The sequence below is a fragment of the Manis pentadactyla genome, chromosome 13 (genome assembly GCF_030020395.1).
Source record: "Manis pentadactyla isolate mManPen7 chromosome 13, mManPen7.hap1, whole genome shotgun sequence".
NCBI lineage: Eukaryota > Metazoa > Chordata > Mammalia > Pholidota > Manidae > Manis > Manis pentadactyla.
Genome location: NC_080031.1, coordinates 67,090,767 through 67,115,292, shown reverse-complemented (window position 1 = coordinate 67,115,292; position 24,526 = coordinate 67,090,767). Strand labels below are relative to the sequence as shown.

Sequence of the window (24,526 nt, the reverse complement as noted above, 5' to 3'; positions counted from 1 at the left end):
GCTGAAGTTTTGGAAGAAGACTAGCTTTTATTAGCTGCTTTGATTTGTTGTTTCAAAGGCCTTGGTCATATTCTCTTCCAGAGCCTGGTTTCCTTGGCTGCTCTTCCCATTGCACCTCAGCATTGTCAGCTTCAGCTCATGTTCTTCCCTCTTCAATGATGAAGACAATTAAGAAAAAGATTGCTATAGGTCTAACCCTCACAAAATGTGCTTGTTTTCTCACCCAAACAACTCTGCTAATCAGTCAAACCCAAGAAAAGGATAAGCTATTTCCTTTGCACTTACTCAATTCTTTTATATACTTCTCTGAAGAAGAGGTATTGTGGATAGTTCTATCCCCATCTCAGATGTTTGAGATAACAGGAGTGGTAAGAGGCACTAGCAAGACTGGAACCCAGTACTTTACGTTTTTAGTCCAGAACTGTACAAAGGCATTATTTAGTTCCAGTTACCCAAAGAAGCATGATTCAGGTCCAACGAATAGCTACTATGTTTTAAATCTTCATATTCCCAGTAGTCTAGACACTCAGTTAAAGAAATGTTTTGATTGATTGAAAATGTCTGTTACAGCATTTAGACTAATTCTGTTAACTTGGAAACTCCTTAGATGTTGGGAAAATAATTTTGTAGCACGTGATAACCACTCTGAAGCTCAAGGCCCCAAAAAGCCAGCTCTTCATTTGAAATGGCCACTTCAGAAATTCATTTCAGTTCAGCAAGTATTGGAGTACCTACTGTTTGTTCAGTAATGACAAGGAATACAAGAATGAATGTGATTTTGAATCTGTCCTTCTGGAACTCCACGAACAGTGTTAAGGGACTTAACTGCACGAGGGACCTTGGTGGCCTTGGCCACACTGAACACACAAACAAGATACAATAAAAAGTCTGGCCTATAACAAACTTCTCCACGGTTTGTATGTTTATACACTGGGCGGTCTTTGGTCAATTTCTCTTGGTTTATTGGCTTTTTTGTTTGTTTTTCCCTACAAAGTGGTAATTTCCAGGCCTACTGAGGTCACTTCTGACTGATTCCAAGATTTTGGACACTCTCTTCTTCTGAGCTCCTAAACTCTTGCTTTAGTAACAGAATATGAATAATTTTAAGATAGAAGTAGATACATTATCACAGTAAGTATAGATGCATTATCCTTATTTGAAATCATTTTGAGTAGCAAAATTTTTATGCTTAGAAACCCACTCTGACTTCTCTGTTTTGAACTTTGTAACTCAGATTAACGATCACTACGCTCAAAGCTGTTGATATCCAGTGTCCCAATGGCCATTTTCTTCTGAGTGTTAGGATGGCTTGCTCCTCCCCATTTCCCTGCATCTATAACTTCACGCACATAGGCCTCATCACCTAGAGTTAATTAATTCTAATTAATAATAGCCTCCTAAATCATAATAGCTGGCATTTATTGAGAATGTTTGCTATGTGACGGGCAGTGTGCTCAACACTTCACATTTATTTTCATTCAGATTATCATTATCCCCATTTGACAAATGAGAACCTTGAAGATTGGAGCCGTCATCAGCTAGGCAGAAACATAGTGCATGAGAGAGCAGCTCACAGGCAGGTCCAGCATTCCCAACTCTAGAGCCTGCACTTCAATACTTGATCTGTCCTCCCCTACTCCAGAGTTTATGGCAGCCTTCCATGACCTATTCCAGCATACAGGCTCCTCTGCCAAGACTTTGAGACCCTTAATGCTCTGGACACACACAGACCATTTCAACCTCATTTCCTAATACTAGCTAGCATGCACATCTTTTATAGCCAGACAGTCATGCTGGCAGCCCTCTACTTCAGAAGCGGTAATGCAGAAGAACACATTGTGCCAAACGTAGTGCTGAATAAAGCTCCCTTCATTTTTCCCTTCTCACACCTCTATTGCTCTGCTCAAGCAGGCCCTTCTCTTTTTTTTCTTAATATACCCATTTAGTCAACTCAAGTTTTCCTTCCTTTAAAGCCTTCCCTTATCACTGGCTGTAGCATCTCTTCCTTATCAGTACTCACCTTGTGTGTATGGGATCAGCCCCAGAGAATCTAGCTGCTGCTGCAATGTAACAGGTTATGCTTATTGAACATGTAGTATGTACAAAATACTGTTTTAAGTTCGTGTGTATTAACTCACGCTCTAGTCCATTGTATATCAACTTCCCGTAAATAGATTGCAAAGTGGGATCATATTTGTTCTTACGGAATTTCTCAGAAGACCCAGCACATAATCACTTTCAATAACCGTCTATCTGTTGGTGAGCAGGAGAGGCTCAGATCCCAGTCATCCCAATTAAGCTATATAATATGCTTATGGAACATTCAGCTTGACTGTCTTAGGGGAAATTCTACCCTTTTAAAAATTCATAATAAAATTTTCTATAAGCATTTAGAATTTTTAGATACCTTACTTGCCCAAAAGCTGTGGCATATTTATTCATTTTTGTGCTAGAAGTGAGGCTGCAGATTGACTCCTCACCAAAGTGCATACTTGATTTTAAAATCCCCCTTTTCTTACTAAGAATTGGTCATTTAGCTGCATATTTCCTTTTGAGATCCTAGTTTGTCCCCATGTACATTACCTTTCTCATTCTGAATTTTATGTTCCCGTACACAGCTATTTCTAACATAGCCTAACTTTTTTGACACATTTTATGAGCTACACAATTACTACTTAAAGTCTGTTGTGGATCTGATTTAGTAATCGCTACATTACTTTTAATGGATGTCAAGAAGTAACTAAAGCTAAGGCTGATGTATTTCTGGGCAAAAATTATCTTGATTCGTATTTCAAGTAATGAATTGTATCACTTGTAACATATTTGTAATGCAATTTGAATTTTAAACTTCGATAACTTGAGCCATAAGAATTCTATGTTCTATGAAATGTGTTCAACTCCATATAGAGAGAGAAAGAGAAGGTGGATGTAGGCAGCATAAACATTTGCCTTAAAAGGAAACTCTGGTGTTATCAATCAATAATGATTTTAGGGACATATTTTGACTTTACATAGTGAATTCAGGTAAAAATAAATTACCCACAGTGAAAGCATTTGTCATCTAACTATACTATCTTTGTGTGTGACTTGCTGGGGGTACTTGACAAAACAGAATAAGGACTGAAGTTGGGAATATCTTGTGTTGGAAGAGAGAGAAGCTGAGACAGTTCCTGAGTATAGCCTGATCTCTTTGTATTAAACTCCAAACTTTGAAAGTGCCCATTTGGCAAAAGAATCTCTTTATATTATCTCTATATTATCTATCTTTCCATACATGTATGTCCATGTTATTTTTCCCCATTTTATTCTAATTTCCAGGTCACCAAATCTGACCAGATTACCTGGTGCACTTTTTAATATAAACTTTGGGATAGGGAGAAAATATTATAACATCTTAGAAAATAGTGAAATTCTGTTAAACAACTAAATTGAGGAGTTGGAGAAGATGGAGAAAAATAGTGTTCTGGTTTTAAATGTTTTAAAAAGAAATTGAATAAACCAAATCAGCTGGATGGCTTGAGGTTAACATCATAGGAAACTGCTGATTTATCAAGACAGTGCATAAAGAGGTTAGAACAGTGGTTCTAGAAAACTAGGATTTGAAATCTGACTTTCCCCTAGAAGTGTGACCCTGGCAAGAGTTACTTAGCACTTCATCATTTTTCTCATCTGTAAAGCAGAATACTTAAGTCAACTGTTTCATATAAGCTTGCTTTAAATTTTAAATGAGAAATGTAAGAAATTCACGTTCCCCTGCTTGATATTCTCGCCTCTTCATAAGCCATGGCTATATTAGTCCTCACCGTTGAAGGTCTGGGACATGCTAAAGGGGAGGGGGGGACGACGACGTAACATGTAACTAAACTAAATCATCAAAAATCAAAAGGCCACTTCTGATGGTATGTACTAGTGTCTGTTAAGTGAGCCTCTGTTCCATCATCTGGACCCTGCGGACATCTGTGTCAGCACCTGAGCATTTCCATGAATCCAACTTGGCATCTTGGTTTTTAATGTATGCTGAAAGGATCTTATACCCTAACTATTTAGTGACCTACCAGCTTATTTAACTATTACTTACTGATTTGGTGTTACCACATCTGTTGCCCACTACTCATTTATTATCCATGGGCTTCTGCATCCTACTTCCTGGCGCAGAGCTTTTCTTCTCCTTAAACTGCTGAGTTTTTTCCATTTGCTAAGCTTCAGCAGAACTCTCCTTCAACGTCTTCTGACCTTCAGTTGCTCAACTTTAGGCATTTCACACATTTTTAAGAGGCATAAAGTAAAGGTCCTGGAGAGATACTCCTCCACATTGGCTATTTTTTCTCCTTTAAGAAAAGAGAGATTTTGTTTTTGTTTGTTTTAATCTAAACTTAAATTTGATGGTATTTTTCCTAGAAGAGAAGCAGAACCAACTTAAACTATATTCCCTAAGGTAAACTAAATTATATGCTCTTGTTAGTTACTCCCTGTGTGCCAGAGTTTCCCACATTCATAATGGGACATGTCCCAAGAGGCAGATTATTAGTAACAGATTTACAGAGATGGATTTTACATATCACAAAATTTCAAGTGTACAAGTCAGTAACTTTCCAAGTGGAGCATGATCACCATACCCAGTTTTAGAACATTTTCACCCCAAGTAAGATCCTTTGGGCCCATTTATACGTAATGCCCATTCTTACCCCTAAGCCCAGGTAGTCACTAATCTACTTTCTATCTCTATAAATTTGCCTTTTCTGGCCATTTCATGTCAATGGAATCATCTAATACGTGGTCTCTTGTATCTGACTTCTTTTACTTCACATCATATTTTTGAAGTACATCCAGAAGTAGCATCTGTCAGCAGCTCATTTCTTTTTATTGCTGCATAGTATTCCTTTATAAGGATATACCACCTTTTGTCTGTTCAGCATTCATGAAGATTTAGGTTACCTCCACTTGTTGATTATGAATAATGCTGCTCTGAAAGTCTGTGTGCAAGTCTTTGTATGGGCATTTGCTTTCATTTGTCTTGAGTATATGCATAGACATGGGATTTCTGGTTCTTACATAATTCTATGTTTAACTTTTTGAGGAACTGGCAAACTGTTTTCCAAAGGAGCTACACCATTCTGCATTGCCACCAGCAATGTATGAGAGCCACTGCTGTCATTTTAAGAGAAAGTGTTTTCACACAGCAGGGAAGCAAGACTGTAAGCACCTGAAAGGTAGTCAGGGCCTTACACTTTATAACATAATAAATATCTGTTGATTGTTAACTAAGTGACATTCATACTTAGGATTCTGAAAACTCCCCCAGACTACCATGTCAAAGATAACTCAGGTTGTCATGCTTGGAGTTTTTTTTTAAGAGCATCTAAATATTTTGCATCTAACGTTTACTACTGTTCTTTCTTTAAATGACAGAATAATACAAATAAGTTTAAAAATTGGGCCAAATAAATAGTGAATCTGTGGCATCTTACTACACTGATGGACAGTGACTGCATTGGGGTATGGGTGGGGACTGGATAGTACAGGTAAATGTAGTAACCACATTGATTTTTCATGTGAAACATTCATAAGAGTGTATATCAATAATACCTTAATAAAAATTTTTTTTAATTGGGCCATAAGCTCCCCTGTGTTGATATATCTTTAAAGCCATAAATGTATACAGCTAGAAAATGAAAACAGTATAGAAGTATACAAAATGAAAAGTGAGAACCTTCTTCCTGCCTCCCACCTTTGTGTTCCTTGTCTCAAAGGTAATCACTTGCCAAAGTGTTGGTTTTGTTTTTTTTGTTCTGAGGCTACTGTCATTTAACATCAGAATCTAGTTTGTTGTTGATTTGTTTTCTTTTACCATAGAAGGTTCACCTTCCGGAATGCATGTGTGTTGGACGTAGCAAAATGAAGTCTTTCATGCAGTTGTCAAGAGGATTAAGTGTGATCACGTAATAGCTGGACTGTACATAGGAGAGCTCAATGACTGATGTACATATTCGCAGAAGCCAGTTTTTTCCCAGACTTCTTTGAAGAATAGTTATCCACCAATAAAGTGACTGACATGGTTTTAATGTTGGTAGATAAAGAAATCCTTCAGAATACAACCTTCTTAAGTGACCTTAGCAAAGTAGACTTATGTTAAATGGAGAGATCGATTTCTGACTGAGCCATCCTCAAATGTCTGATTCATCATCTTACCTCTTCTGTTCCCCTCATCTTACTGGAGGATTCAAGACAGGCCCCTGGCACAGATGAGGTAGCACTCTCGGGGCCACCCTGTGTCACAATAGTAATGAGACCTGTTCTAAAAGAGAAGGGACCCTAAGAGGGGAGATGGCAATATGAAGTTGGAGACAATGTAAGGAGATGAGAGATATAGGAGAGAGTTGGGAAAAGAGAAGGGGATTGTTAGTCATAGGAAAAGAGAGAAAAAAGGTGTTAATTCACCATCACTCTGCATGCTGTACCTCTTGTATCCTGGCAGGTGCGCCTCCCCTTGCCCCCTTTGCTGTTCTGAATCCTGTCACAGGCACTGTGAAGCCTCAGGCACTCAGATAGGCGGCTAACATGCCTCTTCCAAATGCAGGTACTGATCTGTGTATAAGTGTTGGTGTTTTCTTCATCTATACATACTAGGTTTATGATCACCATCTAGATGTTATCTTCTAGAGCTTTCAAATTATGTCTTCCATCCTGTGCAGTGAGTTAAAAACTGGGAAGAACCTCAGAAATATGCTGATTTGTGCATCTTCTACTAATCAAGGGCTGTTATCTGCCAACAGTTATCTCGTAATCCTACAAATCAGTTTGAAACTCCTAGTATGTAGTCCTGTAAAAGATGTATTGTGAATTGAGTTGCTGAAGGTCAAAAGTAATGAAAAACTGATTGATCATGACAAGTTTTATTATCATTGTCCTGTTTCTGTAATTCCCTGGAAAATAGCCCCTTATTTGATCCTAACAACTTACCTATTACGCTGGTTGTGTTATATAACATAAGACATAGTCCTCTGAGAGCCTCTGAACCGTCAAGAATAGATTTCTTTCCCTGCATCTCTCCCTTCCTTGCATGATAATAAAGTTCCATAATATACAAAGTTGGACTCATTTTGACATGAAGTAGGTAGGTTTATTATACTTGCTCTTGATTTGGTCAGAATCTTTTCTGAGAACTTCGCAAAGAATCACTGCACCTTTTCTGAATTCAAATTCTAAAATCACAAAATGTCAGGCCTCTCCTCAGAATCTGAGATGAGAGAATAATCAATGGCGTATGAGCTGGGAGAAAGGCAGCCGTTAACAGCTGGCCAAAGACATTTCCTCGTGTTCCCGACATGTACCTGGTAGTTCCATGTGTGGGGCTCACGGTGAGTGTCACAGTGATCACCGAGGTGAAGATAAGGCCTCTGCCCCCCGGGAAAACAGAGTAGAGGAAAGGGGTAGTTTGTCTTGAGATTTTGCTCATTTTTCAAAGAAGAAATGAGATAGCTCCAGAAAATATATCAAAGCTTCGATGAGATGAGGTAACATCCTTCTTATGCACCAGACACTGAATATACATGTAATGACAGAGGTACAGTTATCGTCACATTTTATGCATAACAGAGATCCAGTGACTTGGGCAAGGTCCTAACAGCCGTTGAAGTGCTGGGGCCAGAATCCAAATGCAGACGGTCCAACCTGAACCAGCCTCCTGAAATCAGGACTTACACAACCTCACCGGCTCAATGAAAAGCAAAGATGCAGAAGGCACGATGCCTCCCGTGAGTGTCCAAGCATCGCTGAGCAGATCTCTTAACTTTTTCTCAACTGTAAAACTAAGGCTCATTTCCATTCCACGGTTCTGTGAAGCACAGGGGAGAGAGAGCCCCTGCCGGTGGCATCTGGGCACTGGCACTTCCTCTGTGTACTGCCAGACACAGGTACCTCTCGGGATCCTTCTGTGTTCATCTCTGCTCAGACCTGGCCACAGGGAATTTTACTGTTTGAGGTGCAGCTTTACACTTTCACTCATAGATTCCAACTGTTAAAAACTACACTTGGGTTCTTCTTTGCACAAGTACAGAGTGTTTCTGCAAAGTGCAGTGGCTGCTTTGTTTAAAACCCATGCAAATGTTGTCTCTTTAAAAGCAGTAACCAAAGGAACCCAAGAACTTTGAACAAAAATCTTGCAATCGCACATCTTTTAGAAATTCTTGTGGAGTTACTTTCACAGCCTGGAGCCCATTCTTTGAATAGTCATAAGGTTGGCAAATCCTTGACAAATCCTCCTTGAGAATGAATTCAATGCTGGGGAACAGCCCGAAGCCAAATTTGGTGAATAAGGTGGATAACAGTAATTTAAATACCTTTAAACCACTCTATGCATAGGATCACTTTGGATCCAAAAACAAGATATGACTATAAAAATAGTAAGACTGACTTTCTGGTATTTATAAGCCGATTTCTACACTTACAAATTTAGGTTTATTACTTTGTAGCCTCATTATGAAAACAGTAAAATGCTATTATTCAGTCCTAAAATCATTTTTCGGTGTTTATAATATACCCAGGAAGGTGCTGGGTATATCAAAAGCATAAAACAATACTTTGAGGATGCAATAACATGTGTTTTTCTTCTTTAAGAGTATACCCTATGTATTATGAGAAAGATTTTTGAGTAAGTGTCCACAAGTTTAGACAATGAAGTGCAGGTTTAGCTGTCAAAATCTTCTTATACTTTTACCTCATTAAACATTCTTAGAATTTGTACATAAATCATGTTTTTTCAGGTCCCATCCCCATTTCATAGTTTTCTACCACATGGGCCTTTTTCACTGTATGTAAGGCCTTACTCCTGACTCTCCCACATGATAGCAATCAAGTCTCAGCATGAACCATTCCATTTGTGTCTAATCTGCTAGCTAATATCTGGGCTGATTGGCCTACTACCTGGTAAGTCCCAGAGCCTACTTCAGGAAAAGTATATTTTCCCCTTCCATGTCCTTGACTTTTGGTCAGAATGGATTTATATTAGCATAGCACTTTTATCTGAGATCTGATTGTAATACTGTACTGTTCCATAACTTTTATGGGACACATCTCCACTCTTCTCCAATCCAATAGAATTCAACAAGCATTTCCCTGTTGCTTACTTGGTGCTGGGAATGCAAGATTAGATGAGATGCATACAAGGTCCTTTAGAAGCTCCCAGTCTAGAGAGAGGAGAGTGGGTGCATGCGTGCACACACACTAATTCCATGTGATAAGAATTCCACCGTAGTTATTAACTGCTGGTAGGAACAGAGATGTAAGCAGTTTGTTTTTCTTGAGGTGAGCTAAGCAGTGATGTTTGAAGTGAGGTTTATGGGAAAGAATTTAGCCTCTGCTGGAGGAAGAAAATTATTCTCAGCAGAAGGAAGAACAAGGATAGGATAGTTGAAAGCTCACATTCGTGTTTTGGATGAACACTTAGGGGTGTCCTGCGGCTGGATGGGCTCGGGTCAGGACAAGGATGGACGTGGAGTCCCCATCTGGAATTCTCTTTTGCACTTTGTTCTCCTCCTTCACGTCCAGCTCTGGCTGTACCACTGACTCTTTGAAACTTCGGGGGAATGTTCTCTCTGGTCTTGTGTCCTTCTCTGTACAGAAAGTGTGCCAGCTGACCTGATTTGTTAGAGCCCTTTCAGGCCGCGATACAAGTCTTTAAAGAAACTGCCCTACTTCTCTGCACTTTTCTGTAGTCTTTGTGTAAAGAACTCTATCAGACAGAACAAACTGAGGAAAGCTTTTTGAATATAAATAGAATCCTTGCTTTCTCACATGGTTGGGCCTCTTTTATTTATTTATTTATTTTCTCTCCCTAGGAAAACTTATACCTGGTCAAGGCAGGACTGCCACAGGAACATACCTAAACTGTCCTCTTATGCATTACTAGATGCATCTCAATGTTCATTCACCTTGCATTCATACAATCCTGCTTCGCCCTTTGGCTGTAGCAGACGGGTTACAATGCATTCTGAACCAGCCATAGTAGCAACATCTGTTCAGGTAACTGAGTATAAAACCCGTAAACACAAATGGGAACCAAACTCACTTGACCAGTAGAATTGCAAGTTACTTTGCTACGTACATCACGTCTGAAAATAATCATATTTTGCACTTGAATATAGAGTACAGTTTAAGATTAAGAAGCCCTTTTCTGCAGAACTGAAGTCAGGGATACTAGCTTCCCACTTAAACTTAGTAAGCATTACAGCATTTTTAAAGCACTTCATTATCATTAAAGTACTTTCTTTACATCCATAGTTGAATTTAACACACATTTTTTGAGGACCTACTATTGATAGGTATCATACTGTTCACCTTTGGAGTAAAACAGCCAGTTCATTTTATCAGTAAAATGGGTTTATTTGGAAATAATAGAGGAATTGCAGTTCGGGACAAGCAAGCTATAGCAAAAGCCACAGGCAAGTCTGGAAAACCAAGGAGAGGAGTGAAAATCGGGGTGTTGGGAGGGGCTGTTATAAACAAAAGCCCATTGAGGAAACTGGGAGTTTGGAGTGTAGTGGCTTTTCTCTGGCTGAGCTGTGACAGCCTCTCACTGGCTGGGCTGTTCCTGAGCAAGAAGAAAATCTTCCCTCCTCCTGCTGGGGTAGTGAAGTAGGCTTCCTCCTGCTGGGTCCACAAAGAGGTGTGACAAGTGGTGGCATGGGAGAGCTCCCCACCTGGCCTCTATCTCCATTTCAAATGACTCGATTTTATTCAGTTTCATAGTGCTGTGTGGTAAGGATATTGGGATGTATTAGATGTGGATCCTGCCCTCAAGGGCATTAGAACAAGTTTCTCTATAGTTTGAGCCATATCTTAATGTAACAGTAAATATGAATTTCTACCTACTGTGATAAGTAAGAATATATACGAGCATTTTAAAGAGAATAGTGGATAAGAAACAAACCTAGTGTGGGGATGGAGTAAAGGCTTTTTGGAGGAAATGATGCTACCTAAGTTTTGGAATAGGAGTTAGCCACCCATCTTATCCCTTCCCCCACTCCAAAAAAAAAGAGGGAGAAAGGTTGGTCATCCTATCTGGAAAGGATAGCCCAAACGAAGACACAATGCTGCAAAACAGCTATGAAGAACTAATATTTCTAGAACGTGAAATGTATCATAATGAGTGCCAATAGATGTGGTAGGAGCAGTAGATAGGAGGAAGGTCACCATGGCAGGTGGTGCCATGAGGTGCTCAGACTGACCTCTGAGACATGGGAGCCACCGAAGGGCTTGCCAGGGATGAGATACAGTCAGGTTTTGAGTGTTTCAGAATTGAGTCTAGTAACAAGGCTTAAGATAGATTTTTTAGAGAACAAAACAGAAAGCAGGGATTAGCCGGCTGTGAAACGATCCAAGTGAGACTGTTTCAGTAAGAAGAATATGGGGAGACTGGGTTGGAGAAATGTCAAGGGGATAAAATGGAAGGACCTGGTGATGGATTGGATGAATATAGGAAGAAAGTCAAGATTAGTTATTCTTAGTTTCTCTCTCTAGAAAGGCTGCATGGATTGTCATGCCATTAGTTAAGCCATAGAACATAGAAGGAAAAGAAGACTTGGGGTATTAAAACGATGAGTTCTCTTTTATAAAAGTCAAGATTGGGAGAGGTCCTTGTCTTTTATACAACAAGAAATATATTAGGTCTTTGTCTCCAGTTCCTGGCACAGAGCTCCAACATGGAATTTCCTGAGTGATATCAAGGCATGTCTTGTGTTTTTCACAATGAGCCCCATAAATCACACCTCAATTTATACTAATGAGGTGACTTAGGATAGGGCCACTAGAGAGCCTCAGGGTGGGGCTGGGCACCAGAAAGCATAAGTGGTTAGAGGATGGGAGCTTTCAGTCCTACCCCTAACCTCGTGGCAGGGAGTGGGCATGGAGATTAAGGGCTATTAAAACTCTTGAACAACAAGATTTGATAGGACTAGGAGAGCATGGAAATATCAAGGATTGTTATGTGTCTCTATGCCGAAAAGCATGTGGTGGGAGTGACGGGGTGGGAATTAGAAGGACAGATTCCAGGCAGAGGATGGGAGGTTAGAGGTGTTATATGGACACAGGATTTCTGTGTGGAGCAATCTGAGCAATGATCAAGCGAGGCATCAACTGTGATACAGATGAAGTGAAATTAAAGGTCATTGGAGTTAATGCCAAGTGACTGGAGGCCGTCCACATGGATATTGAAGGCTCCAGATGTCAAAGTTCTCCAGAAAAGGAAAATGATTAGTAGGTTAGACGATGAAGGTAGTACGGAACATTAAATGCAGCTAGGTCAACCCACAGAGGGCTGACTTTCTGTAGGCTGAATATAGGTGAAAATTGATTTTATTTTTTTAAACTCAAGAAACAAGTATTAAATTAAGTTGACTGATTATCAGAAAAAAGTTTTAAAGCAATTACCATTTTACCAACAATAGCAAATTAAAACAACTTGCAGGGAAAAATCCAGATAAGCAACAAAAAATATAAAATACCCAGAAACAAGCGTAAGAGGACTTAAAACAATACACCTACTAAAGGGGACAATTTAAATGAAGAGGTTTACGTTCTTTAAAAAGGAAAACTTAAAACTATAAAGACAACTGCGTTCCTTAACTTTATGTTCCGTGCAGCCAGACAAAATCTCAATGACTCTCTTAAGAAAACATGACAATTATTCTGCAATTCTTCTGAAAGAATAGCATGTAAGAATATCCAAGCTAAATCTATACAATAGACTTGTGGCTTGTCCTGATGTATCTCAGTCTATGGGATTTAAATTTTTCACATCTCACCAGTTAACTCCTGATCTCATCTTCAACCACCTTCTATATCTGAATATTTTTATCAGTCATAATTTTCAAACAAACTCACTCAAAACTCTATTTAAAAAGCATTTTCCAAAGTGTATTCAAATGTATGCATTATAAAACTTTCAGATTTTCCTGTGAGCCTCCTGCTTAAAATCCCCCCCAACACATCTCTAAATATTCACTAGAAATCCATTCTGGTTTAAGATACTGTACGTAACTGGTGTCTCAGAATCCGGCATTGTTCCTTCTCCTCCTCCTTTTAAAAGAATTCTAAACGAATTAACATTTATGATTATAAGCAGCTCATTGTAGTAACCTTGACAAGCACAGATCATAACCAAAAAAATAAAAAAACACCAGTAATTGTATCTCCCAAGGAACACTCAAACGTAGTTCCTATTTTGCTTTTGAATAGTGCATTTAACTAACAGAGAAACTTCATTCCCAAGGGTGGTATTACATATTCATCATTAATGGAGATTCTTTTTCCAGAAGTATGCGTCAGTGCTGATAAATTCACCTCTCTCTCAACGAGCATTATATGACTGTTGGTGAAAGAAAGGAAAGCAATTGGTTCACTTGCTGCTTGGCCCATAATCATGCTCAGCTCAGTAGTTCCAAGATTTTAGTGGGTATAAGACTTCAGTCTTAAAAGGGTGCGAAGGAGGGCTAAGAATATGCATTTTTTACAAGCCTCCCTGCCCCCCCCCAACCCCCAGGTGGTTCTACATAAAAGGTCCTTAAGCCCCACTGTGAGAACCAGTAATTCATGGAGTTCATAGACTGATCTTAACAGAAACTATATGGTTCAAGCACCCGACAATGAATGACCTGTCACGGAGGAGAGAAAAGCTCTTCAGCCTCATTTGTCTTCTTGGGCCCAGTTTTGGTTAAGTATTGTTTTGGTCTGTGTGTTTGTGTACTAAGCCAGGGTCCCAATAATTAGTTCAGAGAAAGGCCCTCCAGGCAAAACCTTGAGGCTGCAGGGCCTGCCCACACCCTCTCAGTCTGTCTCCAGTGATGACCTTTCACCCAGTCGCCTACTTCTGTCCCCTGGGACGTGATGACGCAGTTAATGGCTTCCCTGCACAGTGCCTTTGCTGTCTCTATTCCGTAAAACCGGCTTTAAAAACCAGCTTTCTCTCAGGTGCGGTGGAAAGACGCCATCAGTGATTTAATGCATTCTTGTCATTATGTCCACAAGAGTAAGAGATGCCTTCCGACACTGCCTCTCCCCAGCCCTGGCTTACCTTTTCGAAGATTATTCCAAAGAACTATAGGTGGCACACAGGGTGGCGGCTCGGGGGGCACACAAGGGTGGTGGTAAGGGGATTCGGGGACACCACAAAATAGGGCCTTTACCATTATCTCCCACTATCAAGCAAATCATACCATGCATGTAAGTGCCTTAAAAACAAGCTGGCTTTCCAGCTTAGAAAAGCTGTTTCTCAGTGTTCTTCCTATGGTAATCTGTCTGTCTGGCCACTGAAGCCCTTCCAGGAAAGGGTGGGAATGATTCTTATATAAAAGCTGTTTGTCATGAACGTAATTCTATAGGATTCTGTCCTAGGAAGTGGCAAGAACCTCTTGCAAAGATAAGGGCGTAGGTAGCATTTGTGGCATGTTTATGATTGATAAGTTCTGAGAATCTAATGCTTGTGAAAGAGCTGATCTTTACACCTAGGATCCCCTATCTGTTTCAAACCCACATTTTGCTTGCTTTTGAGGTGGGTACAGAATTGTCACTTTCCCTGCAGATTCTCAGTGACAGGCAGGCCTGTGGGGAAGCCCAGACAATCCCAAGTGGGGGCATAGCCCAAACGCCTGGTGACGCACAGTATTGAAGGGCCAGAGGAAATGGGTGGCTGAGCTGCAGCCTCACCTCCTGCTCAGGTTTCTCTCTAGACTGGCCCTTGGGTGATGGGGTAGAGGGGAGGGAGCAGAGAGGAGCAGCCGCAGGGTAAGGCTTAGGCAGGATACAGGTGCAGGCCCAGCCTCCCACCCGGAGTCATGGGAGCTCATGTGTAAGCTAGGTACATTGTTCCAAGTACAACTAGCTTATTGTTGAACTGTGTGGTTGCCCATCTATTTTCCTTCATCCCCAAGAAAACCCTATGTGGCCCAGGTGTTGAGATTAGGGAGTGTCATTTCTGTGTCTTCCTCTCCCCAGAGTAGCCAGAGCAGCTCAGTCCCCAAGATACCAAAGGGGGTCCCTCCCATTGCCAAGCCAGGTGGACTAATGCAGGGAACGTGAACTTCCCAAGGCCCGTCCTGGACACTCAGAATACCTAACAATGTGCCTAGAGATGCTTCAGTCCACTCCAACCCTCAACACTGGAGAGGAGAAATAAGTTACCCTCTACCTTTCTGAGAGTTCATAACTGAGACTCCTGTGATAAAAGACAGGTTAACCAGAGAAAAACAGAAGTTAATTCACCTGTATACCTCATGTACATGTGGGAGATACCCAGGGAAGAATGGTAACTCCCAGATGGCTTTAAAATTTGGGAGTGAATACTTAGTAGGGAAAGGGGAGCAAGGAGGAAGGCCTCTCAGGGGAAAGTAAATGATTTTTAGGAAGATGAATGAGCCCTTAGAAGAATTAGATAGGAGGTAGGTTGTTTTGTGACCAAGTTTGTCTGGGTGTGATGTGGGCTTCTGGTCCCCTCTCCAGTGATAAGAGTCATTCCTCCCTCCTGGGAGGAGACTTAGGACAGCTGAGTTCCTTAAATGGCCCTGTCTTAAGGACAGATGAAGGGAGTTCAGAGGGAGCTTCTCCCTGCATTTGCTGTTCTTCAAGGGTCTACAGCTCAAAATAATCAACGTATCAAAATGGCATCTTTTGGGGTGGCATGCCCTGCCAATCTTAAATAATAATGCATAATGCTAATACCTTCCCTCAAGAATAGCTAGATCTCACTTATTTTTTCAATGAATTATAACTGTTCATCTTTTTTCGATTTGGTATTGTGATTATCTTTTTTTTAATCTTCCGGAACTATGTGCTGCAATAGTTACAGATACAAAGGTAAGGTGGGGATTTGCTCCAAAATAAACAGGAGGTGGAAGGAGTGGGCAGGGACTTGGAGGAAACAAACTGGCCATAAGCAGATAATCATTCTTCTATTTTGTATATGTCATAGCATTTTCATAGTAAGTAGTTGGAAATTTTTCTAATCGTTTATGAAAATAAGTGGTTACCTTTAATTATCCAGTCAGCTGAGTTGTAAATTAAGTATTAATCCCAAAAAGTAAACCAGTCTGAGTTCTTCTAATGAAATCTATGACTGATCTTCAAATATTGTCACTATTCCTGTTGTCAGTACCATCTAGCTTGATTGGTCAGATAGAAAATGCATACCCTTCCCTAAGCTCCTTTACCCAGAGTTTTTTTTTTTTTTTTTTTTTTTATTGAAGGGTAGTTGACAACAGCATTGCATTACATTAGTTTCAGGTGTACAACACAGCGACTCAACATTTATATACATGATATTTCTAGGTACCAGGTATCACCATAGTTGTTACAATATTTTGACTATATTCCTTATGCTATACATTACATCCCGGTTACTTATTTATTTTACAATTGGAAGTGTGTTTATATATATATATATATATTGTGAGGGCATCTCTCATATTTATTGATCAAATAGTTGTTAACCACAACAAATCTCTGTATAGGGGGGTCAATACTCAATGCACAATCATTAATCCACCCCAAGCCCAATTTTCGTCAGTCTCCAATCTTCTGATGCATAACGAACAAATTCTTACATGGAGTACAAATTCTTACATAGTGAATAAGTTACATGGTGAACAGTGCAAGGGCAGTCATCACAGAAGCTTTCGGTTTTGTTAATGCATTATGAACTATACACAGTCAGTTCAAATATGAATATTCATTTGATTTTTAAACCTGATTTATATGTGGATACCACATTTCTCTATTATTATTATTTTTAATAAAATGCTGAAGTGGTAGGTAGATACGAGATAAAGGTAGAAAACAGAGTTTAGTGTTGTAAGAGAGCAAATGTAGATGATCAGGTGTGTGCCTGTAGACTATGTGTTAATCCGAGCTAGACGAGGGCAATAAACATCCATGTATGCAGAAGATTTCTCTCAGAACATGAGGGGGGAGGTTCTAAGCCTCACCTCTGCTGCTCCCCATTTTCTCACCAGATGGCCCCCTACGACTGTGCCTGTCTTAGGTTGTTCCTCCCTTGAGGAATCTTACCCGTCCCCAGAGTTTTTTTAAATGAAAAAAAAATATGTGTTTTCTAAATTCAAGTTCGATGTGATGGAGAGCAGCTGTGTGCAGGATAGCTTTGTAACACATGCCGTGGGAGGACCTGGTGGAGGCGAGGAAGCCAGGCCCTTATGAGGACACTGAGATACCATAAACATCCCTCATGAAGATGCCTCTCCCGAAACCAGGCATTAGGCTGCCGTGCGTAGGAAGCCACCAATCGTGAGCTGTTCCATTTTAGAGGTGTAAATGAAGAAAACCAATCCTGTTTTCTTCCAGTTTCTGGGAATCTGCAATATCTAAGCACTGCCCTTTAAACTCTTATAAAAGCAAAGCCAATAAAATGTGGTGGCCCCTCCCAGCAGTAACGATGAGTTCCTGTGGCTGAGTAAACTGTGCTACCTTTCACACAGTTCCATGGGAAGAAACGGTAAAGTGGCCTCCTTTCCTCATAGAAATGTTTCTTCTTTACCCACAGCCGTTGCAGGATTGATTTCAGTTGGATCGTGGTCTGAAAAGTTGGGAGGGTGGGCCATGGTCTCCCTAAACCTGCCCCTGACTAGTTTAGTCTGAGCTTGCCAGAACACGATCCAATCCTCAGCATTAAGCCTCCAGGGCCTTTCTCGTGCCAGTCTTCCCAAGTCGAGGAATTCCAAGTGAAGTACATGCCTTCCTGTTGCTATTTATACTGTCTGGTGTAGCCAGAAAGGGCTTGCAACTAGAAATCAGAATGACCTCTAGTGCTGGTGGGAGAAGCACAAAGTTCTTACTGGAAATGAGGGGAGCACCCACCTCCCTTGGGATACAGAGACTGGTATGACATGGACCCTGCTCTCCACGGATTTATGGTGTAAAACGGAGAGAGACAAGAAAACAGTAGTCTATTCATTAAGTTTAAAACAAACACCACTTGAAAGCATACAGCTGCCATGGCAGTCATACCTTCCAGGGTACTGGGGAGGAGCATTAAAAAACAGAGGGTCAGTCCTCAGGCACAGAGGGGTTTGGAGAAGCCTTCCTGTAGGAGGAGACCCCTGGCCAGAGCTAAATCTGGGAAGGCGAGCAGTGCTTGCCCCCGCGGCCCCAGACAAGGGCTGGGGGAAACAGGGCAGGAGGTCAGTAGCCAGTGAGGGAGGTTCCTGATCGCAGAAGGCCTCCTGTTCTCATCGTCAGCTTTATGCTGTAGGCAGCAGAGAACCAAAAGGACTTTAAGTGGGGTGGGGAGATGGTACGAATATCATAATATATTTGGGCTTTTCAAAGATCACTGGGCAAACTGATTTTTCCATATAGACGGGAGGAGGCGTGAGATAGGAGGAGGAAGGAGTGCAGACAGGAGACACTCAGGATCCCACCTAAGCCAAGAGAACTGGAGACAACAGGAGGGGGCCCAACAAGAAAATCGTGAGGAGGTAAAATGCACAGGTGTTGGTGTCTGGCTGGGTTTGGTGGGAGACAGGCAGGCAGGCTCAGAGCAACGGAGGCTGCAGCCACCCAGAGCGTCAAGTGGCCCCTCGAGGCTCTCGGCCTCGTTTCCTCCTTTGTGAAACACAGGTAACACCTGTCTCACACACTTGCCTCATCAGGTTGGCACGAGGGCCGGTGTGGTACCGTGCTGTGGGTGTGAATGCTCTTCGGGAACAGCAATGCAGAGGTAAAGCCGTCTGGAAAATCCCACAGGAAGGCGTGGCAAGGTAGACGGAAGAGGCAGAGAAAAGGTGTTTTCCAAAGCAATGTATTTTCAGCACGTGAAGAGGAAACGCCTATTGTGGTGGGAGAAATTAAAGAGAGGAAATAAGGATGTAAGACTTATTATTAAAATCTATTCAGACTTAACTGCTTATTTCCTTCAGAGAGGTGCTAATTGTCATGTATAAATTACATTAAATCTGATTCCTCTGTCTCATGCAACTGTCTTTAAAATACGGGGATAAACATTTCTTTCCAACAGCAGTGAGGAGCTATTAGTTCTACAGTTGTTTTTTTTGATACATATAATATTTGTCATATGATACCCATACATATGATGTGATATATAAATATTATGAAACATATTATGTATTATGATCTAAATATCAAATCTGTATCTTTGAAACATACATGTACAAAACAAAGGGACAGATTCTAGTGAGAACCAAATACAGCTAAGAGACAGTTACTAGGTTTACTTTCATAAGTAGATTACATTAACACTTTTGAACCTTACAACTTGGACTAAAATGTATACTCTTCGTTATTTTTTGTCATAAGATAGCATGAACTGTTGTTTCCTTGAGTTAGTGTATCTAGTTTCAAAGTGTTCTGGTTAAAACACCAAAACCTTTTACAGAAAACTGTTTTCTCAAGCATACAGGATTCCTTTTTTTTTTAAGTGACAGTGCTTTTCTTCTCTAGAAGTTGTGTCCCATTAATTTTTCATTAAAAAGGAATCCTGAGTTTTACTAATAATAGCCATTAAGCAAAGAGAACTTCCTTGTGTGTTAATGACATCCGTAACGTCCGTGCCTGTTTTCATCACGGCGGGTGATGGTGGCAGAGGTCTGAGGCTGACTTCTGGGACCTCTCTATGGGACAGCCCAGTGAACACCCTGAGTTGTCCTCAGGCACATGCAGTTCTGAACCGTGAGACCCGTGCACAGGATGTGAGGAACCAGCACTGCCGAGTGTGGGTCCAGAGAAACAAACGAAAGACAGGTTTCTGAAGCACTCGCTGATGCTATTTTGGACCCTTGTGGCAACTTTTAACACTGCTGCAAATAGCCAGGATCTTAGTCTTTAGCCATCTGGCTTTGATGTTCTGTTGTTTGGTTTTTTTTTTTACTCCTACATAGAAACAGAGAGACAGAGTTCCAGGAAATGAAGAGTATAAGAGGCAGGAAAGTAGTCACCACATGACAGCCAGGGTGGCGGAAGGCAGCTCCTTTGTCTGACGCTTCAGCTCCCAGCTCCTCCTCCAGCAACGGAGAGCCACAGAACCGCAGCTGTCTCCCTGGGCACGGGGTCAGGGGGTCCACAGAACAAGAGTAAACACTTCTCTCTTCTCAAGGCAGCTTCTAAAGCGCCTGCGCTGTGTTTCATTGTTGTTTTTTTTTAACCTTAAATATTACTGTGCTATTAATAGGTAAAATATTCCCTTCTGATTAAATACATGTATTTCTGGCATGGTCCCTCCCTCCTTCTCTCTTCTCTCTCTCTCTCTGAATCAAAGTTATTATCATATGTATGGTAACAAGAGAAATGAAATTCAAGAGGAGTTTGTAATAACATAAAGGAGTGTCCTGCCCCTGAATGTGACTGGGGAGCTCTCGCTCTGAGGGGCGCCTCCTCCCTGTCCCCTTGCTCTCCCACCATCTGCTGCTCAGCCTGGAAGAATTCCTCTAAATCACATCTCCCGGACATGACTGTCCTCTAGTGCTCATCTCTCGGCAGGCACACATTCTCTCATGAGTATCGTCTTCATAAAGGGCCCCCCAATCCTCTCATGAACTCAGACCTCCGTCGCTCAGTGGCACCCGTTTCCCTCCACCTGGGGGTACGTGCCTGTGCTGGGCGGTGCCGTGGTTTTCTGCTCCCCTCTCAGGTTCTGTACCCCAGACACCTTCTCTTCGGCACTCCTCACACACAGGCCTCTTGCTCATCCCCGTCCTCTCTCCTTTGGATGCCCTGACGTTCTGACTTTTGCTTAGAGTCCCCATCCTACCAATTTTGTGCTATCCTTGGTCCTCTGTTCCTTTAAAATGGGGTCTCACAATGACATTCTCTGATGGATCCCCCACTGACTTCTGAAAAATCCAAAGTAGGGGTGTGAACATTTTTTATTCTAGGTCTCAATGGGTTGTTCTGACAGTGGGTTTTCGTGTCTTATGTGTTGAATCTCCTTATTTCAACCATAAATCTTTTGAGAACAGGGACAGTCCTTAGATGTTTGCTTTTTCCTTCTTCCTTACCACGTTCAGGATGTGGTAGGTTCAAAACTATGTGTGTGGCTATTTATCATGGGTATAGGATCTCTTCTGCTGTAGAGGTGCTTAAAAATAAGCCAGATTCCCATTTGAAACTTTAGGTTGTGACCCTACCCAAAGCTAAGTGAAAGAACTTGATTATCCTTAAATTCTAGGGTTCCTGCTCTGGGCAACAGGTGTGCTTGACCAGTGAATTTAGCTATTTTGACTTATCACATGGCACATTCTTTTTCTATATTACCTCCCAAAGAAATATTCTCAGTGACCCAGTTGCTCTCTATAACCTAAATTTTAATTTATAGTTATATCTAAAACACCTGAGGTACTTTTCATGATATTGATGATGTCTTGAATATTTGCTATAATAGCTAAAGATGTGTTACTACTGTGCTTTCTCTAAATATTTTTTCCTGGATTTCATGCCCCTATTCTCTTGCATTGCTATCTTTCTGTTTCAGTAAGCTTCCCATTCTCCTTTTAAAATCTCTTTCTTTCCCAAACATATCCTTTAGGCCAAGAGCCTTAATTAAGGAAGTTGTCTTCTAACATATCTGAGGCATAGGAAAAGTGGCTTATCCTGACATTGAACAATTGCTGGTGGAAAAACAACTTCTAAAAAGGACTGGAGGTAAAAATACAAAAGATATTGAAAGACCCCGACGCTGAGAATTATATTCTAGTTTGAAGGAGACATATTGAATACATTTTTAAAGAAATTTTAGCACTGAGCAATACAACATACAAAACACTGTTTAGACCCTGAGGGTGTCAATAACTAAAAGGAACTCACTATCACCAGCATTGATCTTCCTTTCCGAAAATTGGGAAAGTCAATTGCTGCCTCCTTGATGCATTTTCTTGTCATTTTCTTTTGTTGTTTTCCAATTGTGCTTGGCCTCAAAATAACACTGCTGAGAGTTCATTTAGCTTGATTATGATTTTGCTTACGTGTTTCTTCTAACAATGAAGAAAGTCTGTTCAAGTTTCCATATGGTTTCAAACTGTTGCTCATCTAACTAATGATCCGTTTGAAAAACAAGTTTGCACACGGCCCTGATTCAGAAAAAGAGAAAGTGGAATGACAGCCTTTTTCTCCCCTTTCCCACCATCAGCACAACCTCTTCCAAGAGATCTTTTAGATCACAAGTGGGAAGGAGTTTACTATGTAGGTTTTGAGAGAAAACTGAACCCTAAGCAAGCTCTTTTTAAATGCTGATTATTAGCCTGAACTACAAGTAGACATGAAGTTGTCCAGTTAACAAATATTAATTGCACGGTTTCTTATATTCAGACATTGGAAGTAAAGAGATGGGAGCCAATATCCAAAGGGCATAGAATTGGGTATGCCTGGGTGGAACAGTGGATAGCTGTGGGAAGTTAGGAAGGAGCAGAGGAGCAGAGAGGATGGCCCAGGCTAGAAGGACCAAGAGCTACCTACCACACAGAGGGCGGACAGAACGCAGGGCAAGCAAGGCCTTGCTGGGAGGACCAACATGGCTGGAACGGAGAGTTCTTTTTGAAAAGTAGGAGACTGTGACACTCTGGAGTGTCTTGGCCCATATCCAGGTGCCGCGTTCTGATGCTCAATAGAAAGCCATTGTCAATTCTGGAGCAGTGGGGTGACATAATGGAGGCGGGGTCTCAGGGAGAATCGGGCATTGATGTCCCAGAAGACTTAGAGAGGGAGATCCTGGGGATCGCTGCTCTGTGCACCGGAGGTGGACGGGAAACTGTTTGCAGCTGCAGCCGTTCTCTACTGCTGACTTCATCTTAAGGCAGTGACAAAAGCCCCTGTGGGTTGTTTTTAAAAAATAATAATAAAGCTAGTTGGAGCTGGGATTCTGTCCCTTCAGAACAGAATCCTGACGATTACATGCTTTTTGGACTTACGTGAGTTGCTTTAGGCTTTGTGATATAGAAAAACAGAATTAGGAGAAAATATAAAGGTGGGAGTGACTCACATGCTTGTTCATGGGGCAATGACTTGTTCATTTTAGAGAGAACAGGGGGAAGCCATGCAAGACTAGCTTAGAGAGGCATGCTGGGCCTGGTGGTGGCCGGGCTAAGCTGTCACTCTGGCCCTCACACTGCATCCGAGTGGTAGGTTTTATTCTTTGCTACGGCCGCATGCTTGGGACTCAAGAGAAACGGTTCCCAATTGGCAGAGTCCTTCCTCAGCAAAGTCAGGCACTCTTTTTGTTGTTATTTGGGGCTCTTTTGGTTTTTTAGGTACAGCTTTCCACCTGCTAACATATGTCTACTACCCCTAAAACTGGGTTTGCAAAACCAGACTTCCACCAAAACCAATTCCTTTCACCAAGCTACATTTCTTCCTATGTTCCCTGTAACCGTTGGTGGCAATGCTATCTTCTCCTTCCCTAGGTAGGCCTGGGTTTATCGTGGACGCTTCTCTTTGCCTGCTGTCTGCACTTGTCCTTGTATTATCTCTGGATTATCTTTTTAACACAGTCTGCTTCTTGCCTCCAGACAACCTCCCTCCGCCTGTGGCCTACACACATACCCACATGCTCTTGTACACTGATATGAGCACAATCCTCCAGATGCATGTATCTCATTAGGCCCATGATGTATGTGTGGGCAAAAGTGGGCACGTAATTCCTCATCATTTCATTCTTTCTGTTTAAAAAACTTGCATTAATCCCCAGTGGCCACCAAATGAAGTCTAAAAGCTGCTCTCCCTCTTTTGGAGTCAAACTTCACAACAACCTTTCTGCTGCCCGTACTCCAGAAAAAAAAGTGCTCCATCTCCTTGTGCGTGCGTGGCTCTTCCTCGTCTGCACATTGTTGTCTCTGCCTTTCCTTGTATTTCTCATGCCCTTTTGGTATCTATGTACTCAGCTCAAATGGCAATCCTTCCCCAATAAATTTGCACAAATATAAAGTCTCTTTGGGCAGAGAGATGGCACAGATGACCACAGTGTAATAATGGAAGGTTTCGATTTTTTCCAACCAGAGGATTTCCAACAATATTTTTATTGTTTTATACGACAGAGAGAAATTTAGTTTACACTTACGTTTTCTTGTGCCAAAATGTATTTCTGTCAGTTTTATTATGTATCTAAATTAGAAAAGACATATTGTCCCACCCCCACACAGTGTCGTTTATTTCCTCCGCAAAACTTCCCTGAATTCTCCTCTTTACAGTCAGATTTCTGAACTCCTAAGGTGCTATGTTTATGGCAAACATCCCTTAGAACCTACAGTATGCTGTATTCACCCACTAATTTAATTCCCATTAAGGCTCAATCCCTTGAGAGCATAGCATCTGGCATTATGTTCTGCACAGAGTAGGAATTTGAAGACAGTAAATTCACTATTTTTATGATCTACGTTGTATTTTATGTCTTCTCTACAAGGTTAGAATGTTTTTAAATGTTTATCAAAATAATATAGCACATTAAAATTTATAATAAACTCAATCACACCTCTCCCTTTCTCCATATGCCTCCCTGGTAGCTTCTTTTTAACTGCACCTA

At 41.2% G+C, this 24,526-nt stretch overlaps 1 protein-coding gene across 4 annotated transcripts in view; it reads left to right on the top strand.

The window, feature by feature from the left end:
- Positions 1 to 24,526, top strand: part of GRAMD2B (GRAM domain containing 2B) — a 58,438-nt gene that overhangs the window by 1,382 nt on the left and 32,530 nt on the right. The window contains exon 2 of one of the 4 annotated variants that reach the window (XM_036903198.2): positions 21,542 to 21,657. The exons of the other annotated variants lie outside the window; for them this stretch is intronic. The gene's annotated coding sequence lies outside the window, so the exon portion shown is untranslated. The remainder of the gene's footprint in view (positions 1 to 21,541; positions 21,658 to 24,526) is intronic. 4 annotated transcript variants of the gene reach the window in all.